This window comes from Heterocephalus glaber, unplaced genomic scaffold, assembly GCF_053883595.1.
Source record: "Heterocephalus glaber isolate CG9 unplaced genomic scaffold, H.glaber_assembly_v1.0 deba00001687, whole genome shotgun sequence".
Lineage (NCBI taxonomy): Eukaryota > Metazoa > Chordata > Mammalia > Rodentia > Bathyergidae > Heterocephalus > Heterocephalus glaber.
In genome coordinates this window covers 23,603,209-23,617,401 of record NW_028258412.1, presented here as the reverse complement: position 1 = coordinate 23,617,401, position 14,193 = coordinate 23,603,209, and the positions used below count along the sequence as shown (strand labels likewise).

General features: G+C 63.3%; 1 protein-coding gene across 3 annotated transcripts in view; it reads left to right on the top strand.

Annotated features, from left to right (window-relative positions):
- Positions 1-1,536: 1,536 nt before the first annotated feature.
- Ncor2 (nuclear receptor corepressor 2) overlaps positions 1,537-14,193 on the top strand; it is a 125,190-nt gene continuing 112,533 nt past the window's right edge. Inside the window, exon 1 of one of the 3 annotated variants that reach the window (XM_087198248.1) lies at positions 1,537-1,675. The gene's annotated coding sequence lies outside the window, so the exon portion shown is untranslated. Of the gene's footprint in view, positions 1,676-2,399; positions 2,532-14,193 lie in introns of those variants that run through there. The other 2 variants (XM_087198246.1, XM_087198251.1) reach the window with 2 other exon arrangements.

The following is a 14,193-nucleotide window of genomic DNA, read 5'->3' as shown; positions in this document are numbered from 1 at the left end:
AGGGTGCGGGAGAGGGACTGCAGACTGGTCCTGGGTGCCAGCCTGGGGCGCTGCAGGGCTTCCTGCTCCATCCTCTGAGCCGGGGTTGGGGACACCTGGGACGGAGCACAGGCTGCGGAGTCAGCTGCAGGGGCCAGGCTCTTCATCTCCTGAGCCTCAGCCTCTCTGTAACTCTGGGTTCGTGTGGGTACTGCTCTAACCCTAACCCTAACCCTAACCCTAACCCTAACCCTAACCCTAACCCGAAGACGCCCAGCCGCTTCTCCTGCACAACCCTAGATCTGGGTCTCACGGAGCTGAAATCCTGGGGTGATCTCAGGTCACAGGCTGGGGGGGCTGACCCTTTCCCTTTAGACCCAGGGGAGGGTACGGGGGTCTCCCGCAGGCCTGGCCCTGTCTACGGGCTTCCTGCAGCAGAGGGCAGGTGGGTCAGGAGGGAGGGGCCTCTGACCTATGACTCCCCCCCCCCAGTTCCAAACTGCAACCTCCCCCCCCATACACTTCCCTTTTCCCCGGGGCTCCCCAAATACCTCCCGACTCAAGGCCTGTGGGGTGCACAGGGGTCAGGCTGCAGGAGGCCGGCACCGCTCCCTGATGGAGGGGGCAGACATGAGAGGGGTCCCTGGAAGCCGCAGCCGCTCCCCTCTGCCCCTGGGGTTCTCAGATGTTACCAGATGGTAGAACCGAATCTGCTGAGATGTCACTCCAAAAAAGGAAAGTTGAACTGAAAAAAAAAAATTCAAACCCCAACATCTTAGGGGAAGAGGGATGGGCGGCGGGGGCTGCAGGCTGGGGCTCCCCGGGCCTCTGCGGCTCACACTGACCTCCGGCAGGAGGGGGCAGACTCGGGAGGGGGGTAGAGGGGGTCCCGCTGAGCCCGCCAGCATGCATATGCTGTGTGTGTGCGACCACCACCTGCAGCGCGGCCCGCGCACGTGTTCCCTAGTGACACACTCCGGAGCCCGCAGTGACAGCCAGGGCAGCGCGCAAGGCCAGACACCTGCCCCACGCCCCGGCGCTGCCATTCTGGACCCGCGGGCCCCACTGGCACTCGCGTAGGGCGGTGACCGTGCACCCCCTGGGCCGGGTCTCCCGCCTCCCACGCACCCGTGTGCGTCCCGGCGGGCTCCGTGGCTGGCCTCCTCGCTCCCCCACCAGCCACTCCCGGGTTATAATTTAATCCTGAAACGCGATTCCCGGGGAACCGTGGGGGGGCGGGGGCCGCATTCCCCTCCTTCCTGCTCCGGGAGTCGCCGGAAAGCAACTCAAGAAACTCGGCGTCGCGCCAGAGTGCTCTGCGCGTGTGCGATCGCGTGCTTGCGCAGGGCGGCACGCGCGTCGGAGAAAACGCGGGCCCTTTAAGGCGCGGGGCCCGGGGCGGTGCGAGGCGCAGAGTCACCGCCTCCCGGGCCCGCGCCCCGCCCCTCCCCTCCCCTCCCCTCCCCTCCTCCTCCTCTGCCGCCGCCGCCGCCGCCGCCGCCGCCGCCGCCGCCGCCGCCGCCGCCGGGAGCTGAGCGGGCCGGGCGGGCCGGGCCCACGACCCGCGTCCACGACCCGGGGCCGCTACCCGCGCCCGCCCTGCGCGCGCCGCGCCCGGGGACCTGGCGCCCTAGCACAGCGGCGAGGAGTCGCGCCCGCCCACGCGGGGCCTGCGCTCTCCGGGCCCGGCCGCGAGGTGAGTGGGGGCGCATCGGGCGCTTCCGGGGCGCGGGGGGCGCAGGGGGCGCCTCGATGTGGTGGCCGCGTGTTCGGGCGCGGGAACTTGAGGAACTCTGGGCCGGCGGGGGGCGGGGGTGGGGGCGCGGGGCTGGAAACGGGGTCCCCCTCGCGGTGCGCCCCGGGCCTGCGCGCGCGGCCGCCACGCGTCCCCGCAGCCCGGACCCAGGGGAGACTCTGCCCCGGTTTCGCCACGGGCGGCGCGTGTTGGGGCGGCCCTGGGATGGCATCCCGGACCTCCGCGCCGGCTGCGGTGTTGGCGCGCGGCGGGCCCGGTTGCGGGAGGGTGGGGGAGTCGGGTCGCTGCCCCCCAGGACCGCCCTGGAGCGCGCGGGGATCCACGGGCGCGCCCTCCCCCCTCCCCTCCCCTCCCCTCCCCCGCCGGCTCTCGAGTCCGCGCCGCCCCCCCGCGGCTGCGATGCCTGCTCCGCACCGCCTCCGGGTCCCTCCCGGCCGGCGGATACTTGGGATGCCACTAGTTGGGGAAGTTGGAATTCCGAGCCGATCTGGGGCAGGCGGACTCGGAAGCCCCGGGCCCTGTGTGTGGGGCGGCGTCCCGGGCGGGGGGGGGGGGCTCCCAGCCGGGGCGGGCGGGAAGCGGGCGGCGGGAGGGAGGGACGCGGGTACTCAGGGTCGCGCCGTGCCTGCGAGCTCCGTTGCCTGGGCTCGGCGAGCGTGGGGCGCCCCGCGTGACTGTGCATTGTGGCTCGGGGCCGGGAAGCCAGCGTCCCCGCCGCCCGGCGCGCGCCCGGATCCTCGCGGATCTGTGCAGGCGGCTCAGCGTCCTCCCTTCCTCCCCGCCTCCTCCCCCTGTGGTGAGAACTGGTTTTATTATTATTTTTTTTTTCTCTTTGCAAATTTGGAGGAAGGATGTGAGGGCGGGAGGGAGGGACGGGGGAGGAGGGAGGAGGGAGAGGATCCCCTGGGCCGGTGGGGGAGCCCGGGGCCGCCGGGCTGTTATCGGTGGCCTTGACTTTGCCCTTTTTAAAGCAGCTCTGGGTCCCAGCAGCAGCTTTGATAAAGGGGCGCTGGGGCAGGGCTTGCGGGGTGGGGCGCTGCTGCGTTCCTCGTGTGTGGCCTCCTCGGGTTTTGTTTTGGTGGGGGGCGACCCGGGGAGGAGGAAATGGGGGGGGGGCTGCGTTCCTGGCCGCTCGCAGTGTCTGCTCCTTGGTTTAGGCTGTTCTTCCTTTTGCTGCTTTGCCGATGGCGTGACCCTGGATGAATTCTTAATCTCTCTGTGCCTTGCGTCTGAGTTCTAGGGTGGCAGCAGGACCGGGGGTCACAGTGCCCAGAGGGTACTTGTGTGTGTTTCTGTGCCTGCTGTTGTTGATTCTCACCCTTGATCTCTAATCCAAGGGCCTGGAACCCTTGTGGAAAGGGGCTGCCTGGACTTTTCCTGGGGTTGCAGGGCATCTGATGAAGGAGGGGCTCCTCGCTTCCGGCAGCCCCCCTGCTCCCCAGTCCCCGGGACGGAGAAGGGGCACTCTCCTCCCGGTGGTCGAAGGCCAACGCTGAGTCCAGGACCACCTGCGTGCCCAAAGCCCGCAGTGAGCCTGGGCGGCAGCCGGGGCGCCCTGGGTGCTGTCTGGCTTCCCGCACCCGTTGCCTTGTTCGTGCCTGGAAATTTACTGCACCCGGTGTCCTGTAGCCTGCAGCGCCTGGGCCCAGACGTGGGGGCGGGCAGGAGCCAGCGGGCAGCCCGGGATCGATGCTATCGATAGATCCGTGTAAACGGTAATGTGGCTGTCAGCCCGGTGAGGGATGGAGACCCCTGGGGTCCACCCTCCCCCTCTCGGTGTGGGTTCCCCTGCGTGGGAAGGATTCCTTTGGCATAATCTCCTCCTCTGCCCAAATCATACTCTCTCCACCTCCTGAAGAATTCCCAGAGCTCTGCAAACGCACACTGAGCTGGGGAGGGCGAGATTGTTCTGGGCTGGGCCAGCTGCCACTCACTGCTGGCACTTGGAAGGGCGCTGGAGTCGGCTGCCTGTGACCTCGGGACCGGGTGCGTGTGAGGCTGCCTTCTTGGCCTGCTGTCCCCGGATACAGGAATCCTGCGCTCCATCCAGGCCCTGTGGAGAGGTTGGCACTGATACCGAGGGGCAGAGGGGCTTGTGTGGCTGTGGGAGCAGAAAGGGAAGATCCCCACGTCAAACATGCCCTGGGAAGGGTGTGGGCTGCTGCTTGTGTGTTTTCCACTCTGTTTCCTCTGAATGTCTCAGACGCAGAGCAGCAGTCTCCCGAGGTGACACCTGGGGACCGAGACGACTGCCAGCCAAGGCACCAGTCTGCAGGACAGAGCTGGCAGTTCCTGCCGCCTCGGGGGAGGCCTGGGCTGTGCAGGAGCCGTGTCGCCCAGGACTCCAGGCGGTGCAAAGGTCAGCTCGTGGCCAGAAGCCCACTTTTCAGCCACCCAGTGAGCTCTTGGTTCCAGGCTGGAAATCTGTCCAGCAATAATGGGCAAAGCGCCGTGCCCGTGCCAGTCCTCCTGCTTAGTCTTCCTTAGTGTTGGTCTAGGTTGCTGTCAGTACTGTTCTGCATTGCGCATGGGGAGATTGAGTCTGGAGTGGGAAGGTGACTTGCCCAGGGCACTCAGCATCAGGGCCTGGGATTCTGCGTGTCCCGTGCAGTGCGGTGGCGTGCAGTCCTGACGGGTGCCTGGCAGAGGCCGCAGTGCCTGTGGCGGGCCTAGCATTTCTTTGAAGTCTCCTTTTATCTTATACATTCATGCAAATTTGGCATTCGTCTTGGTGACAAGGCTGTATTTATTTTGAAATGAAAACATGGTTTTGAATTATTTAGCACGGTGTATCACGGGGCTCCGGAAAGCTTCCCGAGATCAGCCCCGAGGCTCCGAGTGCAAGCAGGGTGCGTTCCTGGGCACAGACCTGGGGAGGTGGCAGCTCTGCCCTTGCTGGCAGAGGACGCCACCAGTCGGGCAGGGGAGCGAGGTCACTGTTGGGGACTCAGTTCACGCATCCAGGTGTCGCCCCGCCGGCCTTGACCGTCCAGATGCCTGGCCCTGAGGAACTGTCCTAAGCAGCAGAGGGCCCGTGAGAAGGGCGCCTGCAGTCCCCCGAAGGCAGCCAGTGAGCTCCCGAAACCCAGCTGAGAGCGGAGAGCTGCTGGGCTCTGGGCTGGGGGCTTAACACCCCGAGCCTCCGTTTGCTGGCACCTTGGCCTCCGATGTCGGGGGTGCGCTGTGGGCAATGCCCTCCTCATGGGCCCTGGGCAGCGCCGAGCTCAACCCCTCCCGTGGTCATGGGGCACCATTCTAGGAAGGGAGCTTGGAAATCAGGCTTATGGGTGCGGCTTGAGCTCTGTCAGTTCATAACTTGAGCCAGGTCTCTGACCTGCTGGCTCCGTTTCTTTCTTTTCTTCCTTCCTTTTTTTCCTCTTTTTCGCCAGTGGTAGGAGGATGGAACCCAGCGCCTGGCACTTGATAGGCAAGGGCTCACCACTGAGCTGCACCCCCAGTCCTTTTTATTTTGAGACAGGGTCTTGTTAGATGGCCCAGGCTGGCCTTGAACTCATGTCCCTCCTGCCTCAGCCTCCTGAGTGCTGGGCTCACAGGTGTGTGCCACCCTGCCTGACATTATCCTTAGCAGACAGCATGTAGGGGGAGCAGGCTCTCTCTGTGTCCCTGTGCTGCCCAGCCCCGAGCCCCAGGTGCCTGTGGTGTTGAGTGCGAGGTGGAGCTCCGGACAGAGTTTTGATTAATTTCAGTCTGCGTAAATGTGAGAGGCACCTGTGGCCGGGCTCATGGCCACTCAGCGTGACAGTGAGGAAAAATTTCTGCAGTAAAGTTGAGTGGCCCGGGGGTGAAGTCTCGGCCCTCTGGTCAGCCTGGCACAAGAGCCTGCCTCCTGCCGGCCTCGCCCTGCCTGGGCCCTGTCCCTGAGCTGGCGCAGTGGGGCCTCCCTGCCTGCCCTCCTGGCTGTTGCTCCTCCAGGCGCTTGCTGGGCCCCGCACTCCCTCTGGAGCCTGGGCCCTCCAGGGTTCCCCACCAGACCGCCCCATGGCCCTGGCTCCCATAGGCATGGCTGGTGCCTCAAGAGGGGCCCTTCCCTAAGTGGCATCCACGCGCCAGGATGTCTTTCCACGCAGACAGGCTCAGGTGACATTCTTTCCTGTTGCTGTTTGAATTTTATTAGAAAAACTGAAAGGAATGCATCAAAACTCTGCCCATTGCTTTGGGCTTTGTAAAAATATGTTTTTATAAAAGAAAATGCATGAGTCTGTAAAAAAGAAGTTTAAGTGGTATGGCCACGCGGAGAGTCCCTGTGGTCCCTGCCTGCCTGGTGTCTGTCCCCCAAGGCAGGCACATTTGCCAGCATCTGCAACACTGTGGGGAGAAGTTGGCTTTCAGGGGCATGTGCTTGTGCACGTGTGTGTGTGCAAAACAAACACAAAACCTGGTCTGGTGGTGCACGCCTGTAATCCCAGTGCTCAGGAGGCTGAGGCAGGAGGATCGCTGTGAGTTTGAGGCCAGCCTGGGCTACAACGAAACAAACACGCGGTGGTGTCAGCCGCACACTTGTGTCCTGGTCGCCAGCACATCTACAGCTGAAGAGAGCCTTGGCACTTAGGAGCACATGGGCAGGGGTCCAGCAGGGGATGAGAAGGGTTTTGGTCGAAAAAAAATCTGAAGAATCAAGTTTGATGATGTGAAATTCTCTGAAACGAAGACCTCAGGGTCTCCCGGTAAAGTGTGGCTGGGAGGCCGCGAGCCTAGTCCCCTAGGGGGTGCCCTCACCTTCCGGAGGTCCCACTTCTGTGCTGGGTGGCTGTGCCAGGGGTGCGCAGAGCCAGGGGTCCGATACCCCTCTGATACCCCTCTCTGACCCTTCGTAGAGAGCAGTTGCTGATCCTGGTCCCACAGCACTTCCTTCGTTTTATTTTAGTTTTGGCCGTACTGGGGGCTGAACCCAGGGCCTTCACAATGAGCTGTGTCCCCAGCTCTCTTGGTTTTTTTAGTTTGAGACAGGGTCTCCATACGTTGCCCAGGTTGGGCTGGAACTTGCGATCCTCGCACCTCAGCTTCCCAGAGCTCTGGGGTGACAGGTGTGTCCTGGCTGGCCCAGTTACTTTCTTCTTGTTAACCTCAGGGTTTTCTGGGGTGATTGCGGGGGGCCCCAGGGAGCCCCAGGACCCCTCCCTGGTCCTTGCTGAGTAGGGCAGGCTCTTGCTGTCCTTTGCTGTTGTAGAATGGAGCGGGAAAGGGGGGCCGGGCCGACTCAGCACTGTGGCCCCCAGGGTGGCCCGGGACGGTCGGGGTCTGCTTAGGGCACTGCACTGGCCAGGCAGTTTCTGCACAAAGCTGCGTGGTTTCTTTTTCTTTCTTTGCCTCGACAGCTGGGAAGCTCTGAGCTACACTCTCAGGCTGTCTGGAGCAGTTGCTGGCCTGTGTTTTGGGTTTTACCTACTTTACCGACTTCACCCTTAATTCTCAGGTTAGCAGTGTGTCCCTGATTTTCCCCCTTTGTCTTAACTTTGAGGTCTGATTTTATCTTACTAAATGGGTTCCCGGGCCAGCCTCAGCACTGGAGGCCCAGAGTTATCGTGGGCAAGGGTGGGGCCAGGATCACCCGAGTGCCTCTGGGCCACACGGGTCCTGGCCAGAGGCGTCACTATTCCTACGGTGGCCCAGGAAGCGCCCTGGAGTGTCCAGGGACCTCAGGATCCCTTTGGGGACCATGAGTCTGGCCTGGACTTGTGCTGCCACGCTGTGCCTCTGGTCCAGGGTCGCAGGTCCTCATGTGGGACTCCATGGTGCCTGCCGAGACCCTGGGTGCAGGCTCCGCAGCAGCGTGGCGGCTCGGTGGCCATGGCAGCCTGTCCAGCACTGCCCGCTGTCTCCCCAGCAACAGGAGGGCAGCAGTTTCAGGTGCAGGCCAGGTCCCTGGGGCAGGTGTCATGCACACTGGTGGCCCAGCAGGGCGTGGGGGTGCTGCCCCTGCACACCAGCCCCTCCACAGTCTCCGGGCCGCTGTGCCCTGGTCCGGATCCCTGTGGCCGGGTGACAGTGCCTGCCGCCCTGCCCCACCCCCTCCATGCCCTTTGGAGACCTACCTGCTTTGCAGAGGGGCCTGGCAGCTGACATGCGTTAAGATGGGGACCTCGGGGACCCCTGGGGTAAGGAGGAGGGACAAGAAGACAGGCGGAGCTGGGAGCCGGGCATCTGCCAGCCCTGTGCAGTCTGTCCCCCTTACTCCCTGGTGCCAGGTGCTGCTTCTGGGCCCCTGCACCCTAGTGCACGGCTGGGACCTGATTGCTCTTCCCCGTGCACCACGGGGGTTCCGTCATTCACTTTGCTCACCCACCACCTTCCCAGGCTCTTCTTGGAGATGCGTGTCATTTAAAGTCACTCTGCTCGCGCCTTGCTTCCTAGCTCTTTCTTAGCGTGTGTGCCTTCTGATTTATGGTTTTGTTGTTAACCTTGCCGATTCCTGTCATCTGCTAGAGCGGACGTCCTGTAAGGGCAGGAACCTCTGTCTTTGTCCCCTCTGCGACTGCTTGTAGAAGAGCAGGTGCTGGGCTGGGCGTCCAGTGGCCGCTGGGATCTGCGTCACCTGTCTGCCCTGCGTGCCACACCTATGCCCTTGCTGTGGCCCCCTAGTCTGTTCGTCCCCTCCTGCTCTTCCCTGGGAGGCCATGATGGGGTCGCGAGGTGCACACAGGCATGGGTGTCGCCTGCCGCCATTGGCCGGGCCTCCATGCTCTTCCGGGCAGCCCGTGTCAGTGCCCTGAGCCAGCCTGTCCCCTCGGGGTCACCTCACAGGCTCCAGGCTGTGGCTGCCTCTGCCGCGCAGGAAGTGGACCCTGTCTGTCTCAGCCTCTGCCTGCTTGGCTATAAATAGCCCCACAGTGGGCAGGAAGCTGCATCCCGGCACCTGGCCTGGAGGCTGCCCTCCGCGTGCAGCCAGGGGCGCAGCAGGTCTGCTGTGTGACCTTCGGGCCCGGAGCCCAGCCTGTGTCAGGCCCTTCTGGAGGCAGAGCAGAGCAGCTTGGCATTGAGAGGGTGGTGGCTGTGACCTGGTCGGGAGGTGACTGGCAGGTGACATGGGAATGGGAGGATGGGGTGGGTTGCCTGGAGCTTGGGGACCATGGGTCTTTCACATCTTCTGGCAGGCAGGTGACACGCAGGCCTGCGAGCCAGGAAAATGTTTCATTTCCTTCTGCCCTCGGTGGCCGCTGAGTGTATCGCTGGTGTCCTTACGTCGTGGTGGGGCAGGACTGGCTGCGTCCCTGTTGGGACCGCCTGGGGACCCTGGCTCCCCTTCGGCCTCGGGGAGGCTGCTGACCAGCACCAGGGGCAGCTGAGCAAGCCTGGTGACCTCTGATCCCCTCCCTGGCACCTGCTCGCTGTCTTTCGTCCCCGATTCCTCGTTGACTGCCAGCCCAGGGGCTCTTGCTTCTCAGCCACTGGACATTGTTCCAGACCCAGTGTCACGTGGCCGTTCAGCTGGGCCGTGCTGTCCTGTGGCTGGGCTTCTGGGGACATCTTGGGGGTCTGAAGAAGCCACGTGCTTAGCTGGTGTCAGTGTTGTCCTTGGCCTCGAAGGCACAGCCGGGGGTATATGTCTCAGCGGGGATTTCCGGGTCCCCTTTGGGTCTTGCTGTCCGTGTAGCCCACAGCAGGGTAGTTTGTGACTGGCCAGAAAGCACTGCTCAGGGAGTGGCCAGGAGCGATGCGGCTAACCAGAGAGAGGTCTCTGGCGGGAGGTCACAGGCTCTGCTGAATTACTGTTCCCTCCAGGCCAGGCTCTACATCGCTGCACCTCCGCTGTGCAGGTGACCAAGCTGGGCAGGATGGGCCCACTGAGTCACAGGGCCCTTGAGAATAAGCTGTCTGAGCCCAGGTTCTATGGGATGGGGCCTTGGGAGTCTGTTAAGGTCTCAGAGGTATTTTATTTTGGAGCAGAATAATGCTCACCCCCAAAGATGTGCTGATGCCCGCTCAGAAGTTGGGGGGATGTTTTGATAAATGGCAAAGAGACGTCCCAGTACTTGGGTGGTTGAGGCAGAATTGCTGCGAGTTACGTAGGGAGACCTTGTTCCACAAAACAAAAACAAAACCCAGATTGTTCCTGGAGCCTCCAGAGGATCTGGCCTCTCCTGCCTCTGATTTTAGCCTCATTCAATCCATTTCACACTCAGGCCCTCCAAAACCATGAACTAATGCAGTGTTCCTTTTTTTCTTAATTTTAATGTTTTAGCTTTTGCAGCACTGGGGTTGGAATCCAGGGCCTCCCTGCCCTGGCAGCTCTGTACCACTCAGCCCCTTTTTCTTTTTTTTTTTTTTGGTACCGGGGATCGAACTCGGGTTGTTGCGCTTGCGTAGCAGGCGGTGAAACCACTGAGCTAAATCCCCGGCCCAGCCCCTTCTTTTTTGAGACAGTGTCTCAGTAAGTGGCTCAGGCTGGGCCTGAACTTGCAATCCTTCTGCTCAGCCTCCTAAGTGGCAGGGATTACAGGCATGCACCATCACATCCAGCCATCTGTGCTGTTTTAAGTCGCCAAGTTTGTGGCCACTTGTCAGAGCAGCCACAGGACACTCATGCAGGGCCTGTGTTGGCCTGTGAGCTGGCAACCTGGGGCAGGGGCAGGGCCGGGACTGGGGCTATCTGTGTCCCTGGTGCTGGTACCTGGGAGTCAGGTGACTGCTCAGTCTCTCAGGGCTGTGGCTGAGGGCCCAGAGGGGAAAGAGGCACAGGGCTGAGGGGCAGGGAATGCAGGGTGCAGGAGAGACTCAGGAGGCAGCAGACACGGGGAGGTGACCCTGGGGAGGCCCAGGACATGGTGCCTGGAGGGGATGCTCGTGCTTCCTTACCTGTTCTTCATCCTGGCGACTCCCATGCCAGTGCCCTGTCCCAGGGTTGGCCCGGAAGACAGTGTGTCCCCAGCACGTCCCGTCCCATGACCTGCTCTGCCGGCATCCAGGGCGCTGTCCCGGGTGCCAGGCCCGTCCCCTGGGGTGGCTGTTCTAGATTGGCAGCAGCCATCCCTGCGCCTCCTTCCTTCCCAGTTGTGCTGAGCAGAGGACATGGGGCCTCCAGGGCAGTCAGGGTGCCAGGTGGCCGGGGAGGGCACAGGATGCAGGAGGTGGATGGTGCGTGGGTCTGGGGTCACGGGGCCGCCAGCCCAGCCCAGGCGGAGGTGCTCCAGACTTTTAGCTCACCTCTCTATAGGGTGTGGACTCCCTGACCCCAGCCGTCCTGCTGCGTGGAGCCCAGAGCGTCCTCCCTGGCCTAGTGCCCGCCTGGTCTGGGATCACTGGCTATGTATTTAGTTCAGCTGCGTGGCCTAGTGTGGCAGGCCTGAGGTCCCAGCAGGGACTGGCTGGCTGGGCTCCCTGCCCCACTGCCACTTTCCAGCTGCCTGTCCCTGGCCACGCTAGCCTGTCTTTTCTGTGCCTCAGTTTCCCTGTGTGAACTCCGGGTGCAACCTGCATTCTCAGGCTGTTGGGAAGATAGCGGGGCACCGTGTGCCGTCTAGAATGGTGTCATTTTCACTGTCTTTGTCACGATGGTTTCACCGCCTGGGCTGTGCCACCATCTCCTTGGCCCGTGTACCTTCGCATAGTGTTTTGTCCTGGGACAGCATTGGGGTTGGTGGGTCCCCGACACAGCTGCTCACGCTGGCTTTGGGGTTTGTGGTGGGCAGAGCCTGCCGGGGCCTCTCTCGAGCACCCTGGGGATGGCACAGCCCTTGCCCCCAGGCAGGGTCCCCTCAAGTCCTTGTTGCCCGTGGGAGCCTCTGGGGCCAGGTCCGGTGTCGGGTTTGGCAGCTGCCTGACAAAAAGAGACTTTTTTTTTGGTCCTGGGGATCAAACTCAGGCGCTTGCGCCTGCGCTGCAGGTGGCGAAACCATTGAGCTAAATCCCCGGCCCCAAGACTTGGTTTTGAGAAGCAGAGCAAATGTGTTCTCGGAAAGTTAGCAGCCAAAGCCAGCAGTGGAAAGGTGCGCTGCTGTCCCTCCCCCAGGAGGCTCCGGCTGGGTCCCATTCATCCAGCTGCATTCATTAGGCACCTACTGTGTACTCAGCCAGAGGACCTCTGCCCACTCCCTTCTTTGGCATCCGGGCATGGGGGAGATGGAAGGCTCCTTTCTGCCTCAGTTTCCCTGTCTGGAGAGTAGCGTCCATAGTAGCTCCTGGGTGGCCTGGGGTGTGGGCACCTCCGTCCCTGTCCTGGGGTGTGGGGCCCCCTGTTTCTGAGGGTCGGCTCAGGGAGTCCCTGAGGGGATTAAGTGGGATCATTTGATCCGTGTGTAAACCTGAGAGGTGGCCTATCTCCGAGGAGATAAAAGCTGCCAGGCCCCAGCAGGGAGCAGTGGGATTTTCGCCCTGGCTGCCTGCTGGCTGCTCCTGCCCTGGCCTTGCACTGCCCAGCCCTCTTTGAGACAGGGTCTTTCTGAGTTGCCTAAACTGGCCTTGAACTTGAGATCTTCCTGCCTCAGCCTCTCAAGTAGCTGGGATTATAGGTGAATGCCTCCACGGCAGGCCACATGCTGAGTTAGTGTGTGATTCTCAACAGTCTCGTGACCAAGCCCAGTCCTCTCCCTGGCTTGTGGTCCAGCCCCGGGGCTCAGAGAGGTGGGGGGGGGGGGCTACTCAGTGCTGGCCTACTCAGTGCTGCCCGGCGCCCAGCAGCCCCTGGCTACACGGGTGGTGTGTCTTGGGGACCTCCCCCTCCCATGGCACCAGGAGCCCCACCGCCCTCAGCATCCGAGCTTGCCTTGGTTTCCCTGCCTGTGGCGGGAGGAGGTGGAGGCAGGGTTGGCATCTCTCACAGCCCGGTGCTGGCCTGGAGGGCTGGAGAGACGCAGTGGGGACTTGGGGAGGCCTTGCCCTGGGCCCGTCCAAGCCCCATCCATCAGGGTCTCAGGGTCCTGACTTGTGCCTGGCACTTCCAGTCTCCAGGGCAACTACCCTGGAAGCTTGGTGGCACATGGTGGCCACCGAAACCCATACCGCTGGCCTGTCCTGCTGCAGAGGTGGTGGGCTGTGCTCTGCTGCCCCTGGTCATCAGTCACTGTGTCCTCCGGCCCTTGCTTGGGTCCTGGTCCTGCTGTCTGAGGTGCTGGGGGCACTGACAGGCACCTGAGTGGGGCAGCCCTGGGGAGGGTTTGGGGGTCCCCGTGAGGTGCAGCTGAGTCTCGGGCAGGTGTGCACTGTGTGCTGGCCTTGGCCCACCTCTCACAGGCGGGGACAGAGGCAGAGGAAGGAGGAGGAGGGATGGTACTGGCCCGGTCACGCCCTGTCTCCGCCCGGCCTTGCTTCCTGGCCTAGGGGAAGCCGAGAGCTGCATGCAGAGCTCGGGCAGACCGGTGGGGCTGTGGTGGCCCCCAGGCGGGGCCGGGCCGGGCTGGCATCCCCTCCTGCACGCTAGGCAGTCCTCAGCCTCAGTGGGTCGGGGCTGCAGTGCAGGGGACTCTGTGGTGGCACTGCGGCGGGCCCAGCGAGGCTGGGGGTGGGGACCAGAGCAAGGCCCCAGCTCCCCAAGTCCTCCTGACGCGGGCGGCTGCACTCTGCAGTATCCCGGCCCGGGGTGACAAGCTTCTTTCACCGTCTCCTGACCCAGGCAATTAATTGCTTCTGGCGATCGATGGCGGCCCCAGCCCTGTCCCTGGCCTCTGCCTGCTGAGCCCTGGCTCCTGGGTGGGGGCTGGGCCCAGGCTGTGGGGCCCTGGGGAGCCCTGGGGCTCCTGGATGGCCTCCAGGCGAGCTGAGCAGTGGTTTGGGGCACTCGCTCTGCACACCTCGGGGGTGAAACCGAAGGAGCCTTTGTGGGTGAGACCTGTGTGGAAGCTCCCCCATCGGCGTTCCCTGGGCCCCTCCACCCCTCCCTGAGGCGCCAGGCAGTGTGGCACCCGGCCTTGTGGCACCATCATCTGAGATCTGGGGCGTCGTAGCGCGTCTTGAGGTCCCTTTGAGTTAACGAGTCCAGGGGGCTGAGTGGTGCCCGGCACAGTGAACCCCTGGCCGCCTGGCCTGTGTCCCCGCCCTGAGCTGTGTGAGCCTGGCCTGGGGCTGAACTGCTGTGGTGGGCCGGTGCCCTCGGGCGTGGTCCATGGGCTCCTCCTGGCCTCCGATTGCTCCTTCTGCTGCCGCTGCCGGGTGACGCCCATGCTGGGGACAGACCGAGAACGGGGTCAGGCTGGGCTCTGTCTCCTTGAGTCTTCCTGGCAGTTGCAGCCTGGGGCCCTGGGTTATCTGTCCCTGAAGTGGGTCAGGCTGGCGCCCACCCGCCATCTGGGAGGACAGCACTGGGCCTGGGCTAGGAGGCTGCAGGAGGCTCACAGTCACCTTGGTCACTGGGTTCCTGTTGGTTCTGGAGCGTGGTCTTGGAGCCAGGGCTGCTCATCTGCTCCCCGGTCCCCTGACCTGGAGCCCATGGGTGACAGCACGGCCCTGTTCCCTTACTGTGGCGTCCCAGCCGGTCCGTCACACCTGCTGCCCCGGCCCCGATTCAG